This window comes from Lepus europaeus, chromosome 20, assembly GCF_033115175.1.
Source record: "Lepus europaeus isolate LE1 chromosome 20, mLepTim1.pri, whole genome shotgun sequence".
Lineage (NCBI taxonomy): Eukaryota > Metazoa > Chordata > Mammalia > Lagomorpha > Leporidae > Lepus > Lepus europaeus.
In genome coordinates, this window is record NC_084846.1 from 802,401 (window position 1) to 818,864 (window position 16,464).

Below are 16,464 nucleotides of genomic sequence, written 5' to 3' on the forward strand. Positions count from 1 at the left end.
AATTAATTTCATCTTTATTACTTTAGATACCATATATGTTCTTATTTGGTTTTTTTTAACTTTTATTTAATTAATAGAAATTTCCAAAGTACAGTTTATGGATTACAGTGGCTTTTCCCCCCCATAACTTCCCTCCTACCCGTATCCCTCCCATCTCTAGCACCCTCTCCTATTCCATTCACATCAAGATTCATTTTCGGCCAGCGCCGTGGCTCAACAGGCTAATCCTCCGCCTTGCGGCGCCGGCACACCGGGTTCTAGTCCCGGTCGGGGCACCGATCCTATCCCGGTTACCCTTCTTCCAGGCCAGCTCTCTGCTGTGGCCAGGGAGTGCAGTGGAGGATGGCCCAAGTGTTTGGGCTCTGCACCCCATGGGAGACCAGGATAAGCACCTGGCTCCTGCCATCGGAACAGCGCGGTGCGCCGGCCGCAGCGCGCTACCGCGGCGGCCATTGAAGGGTGAACCAACAGCAAAAGGAAGACCTTTCTCTCTGTCTCTCTCTCACTGTCCACTCTGCCTGTCAAAAATTAAAAAAATTAAAAAAAGCAAAAAAAAAGATTCATTTTCAATTATCTTTATACACAGAAGATCAGTTTAGTATATATTAAGTAAAGATTGCAACAGTTTGCACCCACACAGAAACACAAAGTATAAAGTACTGTTTGAGTACTAGTTATAACATTAATTCACATTGTACAACACATTAAGGACAGAGATCCTACATGAGGAATAAGTGCACAGTGACTCCTGTTGTAGACTTAACAAGTGACACTCTTATTTATGGCATCAATATTCACCCTAGGCGCTTGTCATGAGCTGCTAAGGCTATGGAAGCCTCTTGAGTTCGCCAACTCTGATCTTATTTAGACAAGGTCATAGTCCATGTGGAAGTTCTCTCCTCCCTTCAGAGAAAGGTACCTCCTTCTTTGATGGCCTGTTCTTTCCACTGAGATCTCACTCGCAGAGATCTTTCATTTAGGTCTTCTTTTCTTGTTTGTTTGTTTTTTTTTTTTTTGCCAGAGTGTCTTGGCTTTCCATGCCTAAAATACTCTCATGGGCTCTTGATCCAGAACCAAATTCCTTAAGGACTGATTCTGAGGTCAGAGTGCTATTTAGGACATCTGCCATTCTATGAGTCTTCTGTGTATCCCGCTTCCCATATTGGATCGTTCTCTCCTTTTTTATTCTATCAGTTAGTATTAGCAGGCACTAGTCTTGTTTATGTGATCCCTTTCACTCTTAATCCTTTCAATTTGAGCCATTGCAAACTGAAACTGATCACTTGGACTAGTGAGATGGCATTGGTACATGCCACCTTGATGGGATTGAATTGGAATCCCCTGGCACGTTTCTACCTCTACCATTTGGGGCAAGTCCGATTGAGCATGTCCAAATTCTACATCTCCTGCCTCTCTTATTTCCACTCTTATATTCAACAGGGATCACTTTTCAGTTAAAATTTAAACACCTAAGAATAATTTTGTGTTAATTAAAAACTCAACCATTAGCATTAAGTAGAACAAAAATACTAAAAGGGATAAAGTATTAAGTTGCTTATGTTCATATTTGAAACCATGTCTCAGTTATACCTGCTTTATGTTGTTTCTCTAAATGTCGTGGAGAATTTGTCATTTTGTGGTTATAATTGAAGTGGAATTTCTTTCCAAATACAAGAGTCAACTAGTCCATGAGCATTCTTCTCTTTGAACACTGGATTGTTCACAAACATCTTAGTAACTGATTACTGCCTAGCTATTTGGAAATGGTATTTTTATTTTTATCACATATGGAGGTGGTTTTCATGATTTCATAGGAGTGATTCTATAACTATCTCAACTACGATTTGACTATTATCATTTTGGCCTTTGCTTAGAGTTCTTATTCCAGAAGACAATGATGCTATTATTGAGGTGAAATTCACATACCCAATAAGAACCACTGAGGTATTTGACAAGGATGTGGTATTACAGTACTTCCACATTCAAATTCTACATTGACTTTCTATAAAGTATGTTCAAAAGTTTGAGCAATTACCATGTCTGTAGATTGAGCCTTTTGCATCTCCCTGTAATCAAAGCCTTTCTGCATTAAGTAGCCACTTGCAAACTTCCATGAATGTGGTTTATGCAACCATTCATCTCCTTTAGTTGCTATGTGTTTACCTACTCTGGACAGTTGCTGGCAATGGAGTGAGATAATATGAGACCTCTTAGATCTAACTGCTTTCACATGGCATTACATTTTTGATTCACCCAATTATAGCAGGTATCCTTCATTATTTTTATAACTGTATAAGATTCAATCTTATGGCTTTTCCACATTCAACGTATTCGATCATTCAAAGATGATGATTTGGGTTGTCTGCAAACGTTCATGTTATGAACAGATTGTTCTGAGCATTCTTGTAAAAATATATGTTTGGTATGCACCTTCAGCTCTTCTGAGTGCACAGGATATTTCCAATGGTTCTGAGGAAAATGCAGTTAATATATATGTTTATTTTAATAAAAACTCTTATTTTTTATTTATTCATGTTTTAGACAAGTATCAAAAACTGAAAGCAATCAAAACACATCCCCCAAAATAATTGACTTGCAAGTGAAAAGTTTTTGAAAGTAATGAAGAGACTGAAGAAACAAAACTCTCTACTATTCAAATATATGAACTACTTAGATATAAATATGTTGAGTGTTAAAATTTTAGGCTAATATAACTTACAAAAGTATAGTCAGTATAGTAGTATTTTATGTCATATGACTTCTTCATGACATTTCTTGATGGCTCACTTTTTAATGAATATTTCTTAAATATCCATTTCATCATTCATTTATTTATTTTATATTATTTGTTAAAAATAAATGTTTTCCAAAACTAGGTAATTATGTTCTTTTTTTGTAGGCTCTTTGAAGATTTTCTACTCGAATATGTCAACTCTTGTCAAATCAGGATTCTTAAGTTAGATTTTCTTTTTTTAAGATCTATTTATTAATTTGAAAGAGTTACACAGAGAATGAAGGGGAGGGAGGGAGGGAGGGAGGGAGGGAGGGAGGGAGAGAGAGAGAGAGAGAGAGAGAGAGAGAGAGAGAGAGAGAGAGGTCTTCCATCCACGGGTCCACTCCTGTATTAGCCACAACACCCAGAGCTGCACCTATCAGAGGCCAGTAGTCAGGAGCTTCTTCTAGATCTTTCATGCGGGTGCAGGGGCCCAAGGAATTGAGCCTTCTACTGCCTTGCCAGGCCATAGCAGACAGCTGGATCAGAAGTGGAGCAGCTGGGACTTGAACCAGCAAACTTTTAGGATGCCAGCACTGCAGGTATTGGCTTTACACACTATGCAACAGTGCCAGTGCAAAATTTAGATTTTCAGTAAAACAAATGTATCCAATTCAGGGCTTCTGGCAGTCAGATAATTCACAATATTCACTTTGTCTTCACTTATTGATTTCATAGGTATTGAATTTATCTATGTCTTTTCAAATTTTACAATGGAACCTTCACCATAGATTTCCATAATTCTTAGGTAAAAATATGATTTTTTGCAATTTAAAATGTGTTTATGATATTGTGAAGAAGAGAACAGATGTTATGTTTTCTATCTATTAATTTCTTTGCTCTCCTTTCCTTGGAAACCTGGACTTTTCCACTTTCCTACATTTCATCCATAATTTGAATGTCAAGTAAATTGTTACTTGTTCACTATGCGGGAAGAAATATATTTATCCAATCATTTTTTCAGTTGGAGTACATTGATTCTTATTTTCAGTGTTGAATTAAATAATAAAGTGCCATAGCACTTTTGCTCCATCATATGAAAATTTTTACAGTTTCAAGATGACAGTGTTTCATTTTTAGCATAAAGATAATTTCCTATTTTGTCATATTATGTTGCACATAGTATCATTACATACAAATTAAAAATCTTTGCTGTGAAAACCCACGGCCAACATCCTATTGAATGGGGAAAAGTTGGAAGCATTTCCGCTGAGATCTGGTACCAGAAGGGATGCCCACTCTCATCACTGCTATTCAATATAGTTCTGGAAGTCTTAGCCAGAGCTATTAGGCAAGAAAAAGAAATTAAAGGGATACAAATTGGGAAGGAAGAACTCAAACTATCCCTCTTTGCAGATGATATGATTCTTTATTTAGAGGACCCAAAGAACTCTACTATTAATGTGCTGTACACTGTTATTTAATGCTATAACTAGTACTCCAACAGTATTTTTTCACTTTGTGTTGCTATGTGAGGGCAAACTGTTGAAATCTTTATATATACTAGACTGATTTTCTGTATATAAAGAGAATTGAAAATGAATCTTCATGAGAATGGAAGGGGAGAGCGAGTGGGAAAGGGGAGGGTTGCAGGTGGTAGGGAAGTTATGGGGGAGGAAGCCATTGTAATCCATAAGCTGTACTTTGGAAATTTATATTCATTAAATAAAAGATAAAAAAGCTACACAATGCAAAGACAAAAAAATACATTGAAACTCATGAATTTATGTAGCATTAATATTTACTTTTCAAGCCTCAACTAAGAGCATCAACACAATCTGTCAAGTTCTGCGACCCCCCCCCAGCCCACATAATCAATTACAGTATTCAAGAACAGTAATTTACATTTTTAAACACTCAGTTCAACACTGCTGAAGCTGCAATATCCTCGTCATCCGAGCAAACCTTCACAAAGACAGTGTCCCAGTGATCCCAGTGTGCTTTCAGAATTTCTTTCATTGGGAACTGTCAGAAAACAAGAAGTTGCCACAAAAAAGTTGAAAGTCAGCTACTTGTTTAAAAATAGATAATCCAGCATTTAAGAAATTTTCCATTTGGGTCTAAAAGCACTCAGGTTTCCAACAGACAGAAAAGGTTCATGTAATTCAAGAAAAAAAAGAGGCTAATAAAACTGGAGGGAATTTCCACGTAAAAAAAAAAAGAAAAAAAAATTGTACATCTCCTCCCTCTCTTATTCCTACTCTTATATTTAACAGGGATCACTTTTCAGTTAAATTTCAACACCTAAGAATAAATGTGTGTTAATTACAGAGTTCAACCAATGGTATTAACTAGTTCAAAAAAATACTAAAACGGATAAAGTATTAAATTGTACAATTTGGGACATGCTTAATCGGACTTGCCCCAATACAATCCCATCAAGGTGGCATGTACCAATGCCATCTCACTAGTCCATGTGATCAATTTCAGTTCACAATTGATCACACTGAGAGGTCTAAGAGTCAAAGGAATCACACAAACAAGACTAGTGCCTGCGAATACTAACTGATAGAATAAAAAAAGGGAGAGAAAAAAGATCCAACATGGGAAGCGGGATACACAGAAGACTCATAGAATGGCAGAGGTCCTAAATAGCACTCTGGCCTCAGAATCAGCCCTTAAGGCATTTGGATATGGCTGAAGAGCCCATGAGAGTATTTTAGGCATGGATAGCCAAGACACTCTGGCAAAAAAAAATAAGAAAAGAAGACCTAAATGAAAGATCTCAGTGAGTGAGATCCCAGTGGAAAGAACGGGGCCATCAAAGAAGGAAGTACCTTTCTCTGAAGGGAGGAGAGAACTTCCACATGGACTATGACCTTATCTGAATAAGATCGAAGTTGGTGAACTCGAAAGGCTTCCATAGCCTTAGCAACTGATGACTAGGACCTAGGGAGATTAATGATGTCATAAACAAGAGTGTCAATTTGTTAAGTCAACAACAGGAGTCACTGTGTGCTTACGTCTCATGTGGGATCTCTGTCCTTAATTTGTTGTCCAATGTGAATTAATGCTATAACTAGTATCAAACAGGATTTTATATTTTGTGTTTCTGTGTAGGTGCAAATTGATGAAATCTTTACTTAATATATACTAAATCGATCTTCTGTATATAAAGATAATTGAAAATGAATCTTGATGTGAATGGAATGCAAGAGGGAGCAGGAGATGGGAGGGATGCGAGTGGGAAGGAAGTTATGGGGGGAAAGACATTGTAATCCATAAACGTACTTTGGAAATTTATATTTACTAAATAAAAGTTTTAAAAAATCTGTTGTGTGGGGCAAGAGCTCAAAAGATGATGCAGTGTTGACAAAATGAAGCCATATGACAGCATTTTGTCATAGGACAATTTGTTTAGAAGGATCTCACTGGCTTATTTCCCTACCCCCTCAAAACAAAAACATCTCCCTATTCTCGGACTTTGTCTAAAGTTTCTTTTATCAGAATGCTAAATTAGTGAGCTTTTCATGCTATTCTAAAGTGCAAAAACAAGTTAATATCCCATCATTTTAGTTCCAGGAAACAAGACTGCTTTTAGACTGTACCATAACTATATAGAGATCTATATATAGAGATCTATATAAATATATACATGTATATGTGTATATATATAATTTATATATCTATAAAATTATTTCCAAAGTTCTTGAGAGCTATCTTCTCAGGTTCAGTCTCTGACAGTAGCTCAGTGCAAGCTCAGTGCTTCGCTTTTGACGGACAAGGAGTTCACCAACTCACAGTGGAACTTGCGAATGTGTCTGTACAGTTCTCCTGACTGCATGAACCTGCACTCGCACCACTTGCAGGCGTGTGGCTTCTCATGGGTGTGCACCACGGCGTGGCGGCTCAGGTTGTGCAAGTACTGGAAGCTCTTGCCACACTGGGTGCACGTGTAGGGCTTCTCCCCTGAGTGAATCCCCTCGTGGCGCTTGAGGGTGTACACACAGGAGAAAGTTTTCCCACACAGCGAGCATGTAGGCACATTGACGTTGGCGGTGGGCTTGCTGCGGATGCCTTCCTGTTTGCACAAGTGGGTGCTCAGGGGGATCTGCAGGACATGGGGGCTGGGGATGACTTTGTTGCACAGGGGGCACATGATCTGGCCCGTGGGGCTCAGGATGTTGGAGACGTAGGGAAGCAGACTGTTCCATGTCATAGTTATTCGTGCCAACATCACTCTCATCACAGGAAGCCTCTTTCTCCACCTTCACCTGCACCAGGTTGCTTCTCAGCACGTCCTCTGGGACAAAGAGTCTGTTGAGCTGCAGGAGCTGGCTACTGGTTTTCTAGCTGTTGTGGCCAGTGGTTCTGCTTTTCAGCCACCCTAGGGGATGCCTGCTGGGTCTGAGGGCAATCGCATCCGCATTTTTCCAGGCTCGGCTGCCAAGTCCCTTTTGCTGGGCAGGATGTTCAATTTTTCACCTTCTCCTTTGTCTTCATCACTTGGAAAATTGCCTGCTTGTGACTGCTGCCATCGGAGAGACTCTCAACTTTGTCTGAACAACTTGAAGCATCTTATTCCTTTGTGGTGCTGTCTACATCCATGGTGGCTTTCTCTTTCAGCTTCTTTTTTGCAGACTTTGACGATGTCATACATGTGGCAGTAACTGGCAGCTGCCAGTACGTCTTCAATGGGCAAGTCTTTGAACTGGAGTTTCTCTTCATACATGAATTCAAGTAGGAGAGCGAAAGCAGGGGCTATAGCAATGTCGCTGTTCAGATGAACAATGTCCCTTTTGTTCAGCTTGTCCTTGTAAAAGAGGTGGAAATACATGTTGCATGAAGCCAGTACAGCTTGGTGCGCTCGGAACTGGACATCTCCCACCAGAACAGTGCAGTCACAAATAAAAACCTTGGTGCCTCTGCTTGCTCAGACACTGCAGCAAATGTCTGCTGTGGTCTGGAAACTCCATACTGTCTTCATAACACGGAGAGGCCCTAAGTCACCGCAACCCCACCACCGCTGCTACCGTGTCCTCCGTCTCCTCCCGGCCATATCCGCCGAACTTGGTGGGCTCCTCCTCCTCTTGCCCCCCTCACTCCCGGCCCCCCCATTCCCCAATCCTGGCTTCATCGCCCACCCCACCCCCGCCCACTCCCTCCCTCCCTCCATCCCCGCTGACAGCCAGAGGAGCACCGCGAAGCAAAGAGGGCCCCACTCTCGAAGGCTCCCCGTGGCAGCAGCCCAGCATCAGCCGCAGCCTGCCAGACCCAACGAGGGAACAAGCGAGGGAGGGAGCAAGGGAGCAAGCGTGGAGACGCTGGGCTGGGTGGGGCAGGATAAGTGCATTTTATGAAGTCTCACACAGTTTGTATTATTTTAACATAAAAAATTTAAAACTTGTAATTTTGCCTTAAAATAGTCAAATTTTGTTCCTTTTCCTTAAACAGATGAACAGAAAAGTTTTTCAGTTGAGAAAGAGGGCTTACCTGCTATACAATAAGTACAACCATCAAAAAAATATGCTACTGTGTGGTGGAATGAGGTGAGAAGGTCATGAATGTGGTGCAATGAGAAGGTGAGAAGGTCATGCCAAGATGGTCACTGATAACAGAAACTGCCTGACAACAGGCTGTGATTGGAAGGTTTCACGAGCTGCCTGGCAACAGAGCCTGACTGGCAACAGGCTGTGATTGGATGGCTTTGGAAACTGCCTGGCAACAGGCTGTGATTGGTTAGGGCACAGACCGCCCCTTGACTGGATTGGCTGCCTTGGCTATATAACCAGCTGTAGCAACTGAAATAAATGAGTCTACAGGCTGCTGGCCTCGGGCCTGCTTTCACCCAACTCCTAGGGTCTGTGTGGTGACCCCTGCACCTTTTGCCCTCACCACGCTCTTCCTATCAGAAACGAATCCACCTCAACATCAATGTAGTCTGTTTACTTGAGTGATAAATTAAGGACATTAAATTGAAATGTTTCTTGCTTTTAATCATTATTCTTAAATGCAATTAGTTCCCCTATGAAGGGCATTTTTATTCACTGCTAGGTTACTTACAGCACTTGCTATCAGCTGCAAGCTGACAAGTTTAATTCTTCTTTCCCCAAAAGTTCTAGACACTGCACAAACTTGATAGAAAACCTGCAGAGATCATAAGCTTCAAAGGTAGATGTGTAGGTTCATGACCCATATGCCACTCAAAGCCCAAATCTTTATCAGTGGTCTTAACTCATCTATCTTTCAAGTGTCTACAGTAAACTGCAGTCAGATAATAAAACAGAGAACACTCCAAACTATTTCTGTGACTCTGACAACCGTGAAACAAATTTAGAATATAAGATATTATTTTCTTTTGATTCCACTTAGTGATCTACATGTTACCTAAAGCAAAATCTAGAATTATGCGATTTGATGCAGTACACATGTTTTGAAATATGGCCCTGTCTCAAAAACAGTGTGCAAAAGTGCTTGAGTCTCAAACATTTTTAAAACTTGGAACATTTTTTACAATTTTATGATAAAGCAAGATTGATTCTGGAATCTGGTGTCTGGAGGTAGAACAAGATCTATGATTGCTCCCCTGATGTCCTTTGCCAAGTGTTTACGTTGTAGATAACACAAATGGTAAAGCTTATGTTCAGAAGACTGAAAAACATATATTCTTAATATTTCCATCCTCTAATAACTAATAACAAGTATCTTGATACCAAATGTAGATCTAGATATTAAGAAGAAAGTATACTACAGGTTGATACAAAAAGGATAAAACACAAAACATTGTGCAGTAAAAGGTGCCAGTCAATGGAAGATCACAAAGGCTATGAACCACTTTATATAAAATCCCCCAAAACAGGGAGATCCATAGAAACACAGGTGGACTGGTGGTATCTGGGCAGGAAGGATTGAGGATGGGGAGATACTGAAAATCCAATATGAGGATTTGTGAGGGTAATGGAAATCTGTGGGTTCTTCAGCAAGGAATTGTCAAGAAGTACCAAATCTTTCTTAGGGAACATACCTCATGATCCAAGAATTTACCCCAATTTTTTCAATCAGAGAAATATGCAAATAAAATGATCATTAGTATATTACATACAGTTGCACAAAATGAGTGACATTCCAAATAGCTAATATTGGGTAAACAAGTATGAGTTGTGCGTATAAAATGACACTTGGTGGTCAAGGAACCAATAACATAATGTCCATCAGTTACAGGGAAATTTTTTCATAATATATTGCTTAGTGTGGAAGTCTAATTACACACATTACTGGCACACTATGCCCATATAGGACTTTTCTATGTTTAAGCATAATAAATTCTATGAGGCAACAAGTAAACACATGATGGCTGCCTCTCTTCTGCACAAAATGGAGATGGACAGACGTGTTCCAGTTGGAGAACAGAAAGCAGAATGCATAGTGCGGCCTCCACACTTGTGTCATGGGCTCCTGAACAAGGCAGGCCCCTACTTTTCCCAACAAGTTCCAGAGATTACAGATTCCTCCTTTTTTCATGATCAGAGGCCCAAAAGACTTCTATTGAGTGAATTTCAAATGTTGATGTATTGGGGGACAGGCTCTATCTCAGGTGGTGGATCTCAGACACAAACAGCTTCTCAGTCAGAGACACTTGTTAGCAATGACATGCAGAGTGAGTGCCTTAGACCTAACACTGACCTCAGGCCATTCTCTCTTCCATGGCTCTTGGCTGGGGCAGGGATTGGGGCTGGAGTGGGGGCTGGAGAACCATTAGTCTCACTCATTTCAAGATTCTCAGAGGCTGATCAGGAGACTGAATGAATAGACTAGATATAAAATCTCTCTCCCTCTCCCCCTCCCCTCCCCCTTCCCCTCTCCCCCTCCCCCTCTCCCTCTCTCCCTCTCCGTCTCCCTCTCTACATCCCTCTCTCCATTCCTCTCTCCATCCCTCTCTCTCTAAGTGGAGCGCAAACAGAAAATGGAAAGGGAAGGTTGTGAAAGCAAAAGAAGGGAAGGAACTCTAACCTTCATCAATCTGCACTCCTGCAACTTTAGTGTACATTTTTTAGAGTTCTCAAGCAGATGAACCAATACACCCACACACTCACTTGCAGTCTGAACTATAGTTAACACATAACTCAATGTTAGACTTACCAATTAACTGCCGTTTTATCCAATGGCCTAGATTAAAAAGAAAACCAGATCATGTCTGTTTCTGGTTCCAGGAAATAAAGGGGGAAAACCCACCCAGTAACAGGTCCCCATCTCTGTAGACACTTGGCCTCATGGAATTATAACAGTTCCAGGGAGGTATGTATTGTCAACTGTATAAAGGATTCAGGAGTAGGTTAAGAAAAATCACAGAAAACAACAGGTCAAGTCAACCCAACATAAAGTTAAAGGTCGAAGTCTCTGCTGATATTGGAAGAAAATGGTCTGGATTATGTCTGCTATCTCAGCCCTTTGTAGGGAGAATAGATCTCTATGTAGGGTATAGATGGCCCCAGTATTTCTTTATGTCTTCAACCTGTACACAGTGTGTGCAAGTCTACTGTGTCACACAGGAACACAGCCAGAATTACAAGGAAGGCATTTCAAAGGAAATCACAGGGCTGAGGCCTAGCCTCAATGTCTCTGTGATCAGATCAGCTCTGGCTTCTATATATTTTCTCTTTTTAAGATTTATTTTATTTATTTGAAAGACAGAGTTACAGAGAGAGGTAGAGACAGACAGAGAAATCTTCCATCCACTCGTTCACTCCCCACATGACCACAATGGTCTGAGCTGCACTGATCCAACTACAGGAGCCAGGAGCTTCTCCTGGGTCTCCCACACAGGTGCAGGGGCCCAAGGACTTGGGCCATCTTCCACTGCTATCCCAGGCCAGAACAGAGAGCCAGATGGGAAGAGGAGCTGCTGGGACTTGAACTGGTGCCCATATGGGATGCCAGCACTTCAGGCCAGGGTTTTAACCTGCTGCATCACAGCACCGGCCCCTGTATGTTTTCATTACTACATTTCTGTCCTATCCAGGAACTCGGCATCATTCTTCCCTGTGGCTATGGACCTGCCACTATCTACTAGGTGGAAAAACAGTTTTGGAAAAACATGCTATAGACTCTGATTTCTCCCTAGAGCATTGTTGGGACAGCAGCTCTGTAAACATGTGATCATACGTGCCAAGGTTGTTACATCAGCAGACTGTTGAGAGAGATTTGGCAATTGTAGAACGAATTAATGTTGGAATTTTAAACACACACTCAGTTTCATCATTTCACATGAACTTTCATGGAGAGGGTGAAAGATCGCATTCACCACTGATGACCTTATGTGTACCCCAGGAAGTCTCTTCATGAATCTGCCTAATATCTCTCCAAGCCTGAAATACTCCAATGGAAATGAGCTTCATGATTTGCAAATGAGTAAGCATATTCAGAGAAAGGCAGAAGTTCATCCATGCACTGACCACCTCCACAAAGTTAATCCCCTTACACATCTTCTTGTGTAATCTCTTTGAATTCATAGTGCATCAAAATACAATAAGGGGCTGGTGTTGTGGCTCAATAGGCTAATCCTCTTGCTGTGGTGCCAGCACATCAGATTCTAGTCCCGGTCAGGGTGCTGGATTCTGTCCCGGTTGCTCCTCTTCCAGTCCAACTCTCTGCTGTAGCTATTGTGACTGGGACTGATCTTAGCAGTTCTTCCTCAGCCGTGGCATTGCCTGTGTATACAAAGGCTGTTGATTTTTGTGCATTCATTTTATATCCTGCTACTTTGCCAAACTCTTCGATGAGTTCCAATAGTCTCTTAGCAGAGTTCTTTGGATCCCCTAAATAAAGAATCATATCATCTGCAAAGAGGGATAGTTTGACTTCATCCTTCCCAATTTGTATCCCTTTCATTTCTTTTTCTTGCCTGATGTATCTGGCTAAAACTTCCAGAACTATGTTGAATTTAATTATTTCTCTTCTCCTACTAGAATTGGGTCTGGTTTGCTGCAGTTTTTCTAGATCCTTGAGATGCGCTGAAAGCTCATTTATTTGATGCCTTTCCAATTTCTTGATGTAGGCACCTACTGATATAAACTTTCCTCTCAACACTGCTGTTGCCGTATCCCATAAGTTTTCATATGTTGTGTTGTTATCCTCATTTACTTCCAGAAAGTTTTTGATTTCTCTTTTGATTTCTTCTATGACCATTCTCCATGTGTTTGTATACTCTCTAGGGATTCCTGAGTTGCTAATTTCCAACTTCATTCCGCTGTGGTCTGAGAAGCTGCATGGCATGATTCTAATTCTTTTAAATTTTCTTAGACTTGCTTTATGGCCTAGTATGTGTTCAATCTAGAGAAGGTTCCATGTACTGCTGAGAAGAATGTAAAATCTTTAGATGTAGGATTGAAAGTTCTGTAGATATCTGTTAGATCCATTTGGGCAATAGTGTCGATTAAATCTGCTGTTTCCTTGTTGATCTGTCCAGATGATCTGTCTATTTCTGAGAGTGGAGTAGTGAAGTCCCCCAGTACTATTGTATTGGAGTCTAAGTCTACCTTTGTGTCCCTTAACATACATTTTGAATATATTGTTAAGTGAAATGGACACTATAAGAAACAATGACCTGATCAGCTCTTGTCCTGACTCTAGATGTACAGTGTAATACTTTATCCTTTTTAGTATTTGTTGTTGTAGTTGTTGTTGTTCTAGTACTAGTGGTTGAACTCTGTAATTAACACACAATTATTCTTAGGTGTTTAAATTTTCACTGAAAAGTGATCCCTGTTAAATTTAAGAGTGGAAAAAGAGAGGGAGGAGATACCATGGGAGAAAAAAAGAAGAAGACCTAAATGAAAGATCTCTGTGAGTGAGATCCCAGTGGAAAGAACGGGGCCATCAAAGAAGGAGGTACCTTTCTCCGAAGGGAGGAGAGAACTTCCACTTTGACTATGACCCTATCGGAATAAGATCAAAGTCAGCAAAATCTAAAGGCTTCCATAGCCCTGGCAACTCATGACCAGAGCCTAGGGAGATTACTGACGCCATGAACAGGAGTGTCAAATTGTTAAGTCAGCAACAGGAGTCACTGTGTACTTACACCCCATGTGGGATCTGTCCTTAATGTGTTGTCTAATGTGAAGTGATGCTATAACTAGTACTGAAACAGTATTTTTATACTTTGTGTTTCTGTGTGGGTACAAACTGATGAGGTCTTTACTAATTATATACTGAATTGATCTTCTGTATATAAAGAGAATTGGAAATGAAAAAAAACAACCTGGTGTTAAATTGGAAATGGCATAGAAAATTAATTAATTTTTTAAAAATATTATGTAGGATCTCTGTCTTTAATGTGCTGTACACTGTTATTTAATGCTATAACTAGTACTCCAACAGTATTTTTTCACTTTGTGTTGCTATATGGGGGAAAACTGTTGAAATCTTTACCTAATATATACTAAACTGATCTTCTGTATATAAAGAGAATTGAAAATGAATCTTGATGTGAATGGAAGGGGAGAGGTAGCGGGAAAGGGGAGGGTTGCGGGTGGGAGGGAAGTTATGGGAGGCGGGAAGCCATTATAACACATAAGCTGTACTTTGGAAATTTATATTCATTAAATAAAAGTTTTAAAAAAACATTTTAAATAAACCGGTGCCCTGTAATTATGTGAATACACATTTATAATAGTTACATCTTCCTATTGAATTGAACCCTGAATCATTATATAGTGCCGCTCTTTGTCTCTCTACACAGTTTTTCTGTTAAAGTTTATTTTGTCTGATATTAATATGGCTACACCTGCTTTTTTTTACATTTCTATTGGCATGGAATATCTTTTTCCAACCTTTCACTTTCAGTCTACATGCATATTTGTTGGAAAGATGTGTTTCTTGTAGGCAGCAAATAGATGGGCTTTGTTCCTTAATCCATTCAGCCAGTTGTGCCTGTTAACTGGAGAATTGAGTATATTAACATTCAATGTGACTATTGATAAATAGTGACTTTGCCCTGCCATTTTCCCAAAGATATTTTCTAGTATATGCTTTGAGCTTCCTATGATCTTTTACCGGTAGGTTTTCTTCCTTTACCTTCTTTCATATTGATGGCTGTGTTTCTGTGTTTCTGTGTGTGGCACATCTTTAAGCATTTTTTGCAGGGCAGGATGAGTGGCAACAAATTCTTTCAATTTCTGTTTGCTATGAAAGATCTTTGCAGGATATAATATTCTGGGCTGGCAGTTTTTCTCTCTTAGTACCTGGGCTATGTCTCGCCATTCCCTCCTAGCCTGTAGGGTTTCTGATGAGAAGTCTGCTGTGAGTTTAATTGGAGATCCTCTGAGAGTAATCTGACATTTCCCTCTTGCACATTGTAGAATCTTTTCTTTATGTTTCACTGTGGTGAGTTTAATTACTACGTGTCGTGGGGAGGATTTCTTTTGGTCATGTTTATTAGGGGTTCTATGAGCTTCCTGTACTAGGATGTCTCTGTCCTTCTCCAAACCTGGGAAATTTTCTGCTAGTATCTCACTAAAAAGGCCTTCTAATCCTTTCTCCCTCTCCATGCCTTCAGAAACTCCTAGAACCCGAATGTTGGGTTTTTTAATAGTATCCTGTAGATTCCCAACAATATTTTTTAGATTTCTAATTTCCTCTTCTTTTCTTTGGTTTGACTGTATACTTTTCTGTTCTCTGTCTTCTAAGTCCGATATTCTCTCTTCTGCTTCACTCATTCTGTTTTTAAGGCTCTCTAATGTGTTTGTCATTTGATCTATTGAATTCTTCATTTCATTATGATTTCCCATCACTATCAGTTTCATGTTCTACTAGTTGCTTCATTTCATTTTGATTCCTCCTTAATATTTCATTTTCACAAGAGAGATTTTCTATCCTGTCCAGTAAGGATTTCTGTAGTTCAAGAATTTGTTTTTGAGAACTTCTTAATGTTCTTATCAACTTTTGGAGATCCACTTCTTGCATTTCTTCTATCTTGTCATCTTCATAATCTTGAATTGGGGTGTCTTTTTCATTTGGGGGCATCATAGTGTCTTCCTTGTTCTTGTGACCTCAGTTTCTATGTTTGTTGTTTGGCATGTTGGAGATATTCTTTGGTTTCTTCACTGTGGTGATTTTTCTCGTTATACTATGACTCTACATTAAGCGGAATGTCTGCTTTTGATGGATCCTTAGAGGCTGTGATGGGTGTGACCAGAGAGCTCTGTTTGGTTCTTCAAGGTTAAGGGTGTGCCAAAGTTGACTCTCCCAGGTTGTTCTCTCTCTCACTTGCTCACTCTTTTTTTTTTTTTACTCAGAAGGGAAGTAATTCTGCGAGTATTAGTCTGCTCTACCCCACTGACCACACAAAGGGTCTATGCAGCCCTCAGTGTGGTCTCAAATTTCTCAGCAGTCTCTCACCGGGTTGCCAAGGTTTCCGAGTTTGTGTACTCAGTGAGTTTTCTCTCACACACCCTTAGATTTTCACAGTCTCAGTTTTTTTGACAGGCAGAGTTAGACAGTGAGAGAGAGAGAGAAAGGGAGAAAGGTCTTCCTTTTCCATTGGTTCACCACCTAAATGGCCGCTATGGCTGGTGCACTGCACCGATCCGAAGCCAGGAGCCAGGTGCCTCCCCCTGATCTCCCATGTCGGTGCAGGGCCCAAGTACATGGGTCATCCTCCACTGCACTCCCGGGCCACAGCAGAGAGTTTGACTGGAAGAGGAGCAACCAGGACAGAATCCGGCACCCCAATTGGGATTAGAACCCAGGGTGGC

The 16,464-nt window shown here is 40.4% G+C and overlaps 1 pseudogene; it reads right to left on the minus strand.

Annotated features, from left to right (window-relative positions):
- Positions 1 to 6,407: 6,407 nt before the first annotated feature.
- LOC133749763 (zinc finger and BTB domain-containing protein 18-like) lies at positions 6,408 to 7,719 on the minus strand (annotated as a pseudogene).
- Between the last annotated feature and the right edge of the window lie 8,745 nt (positions 7,720 to 16,464).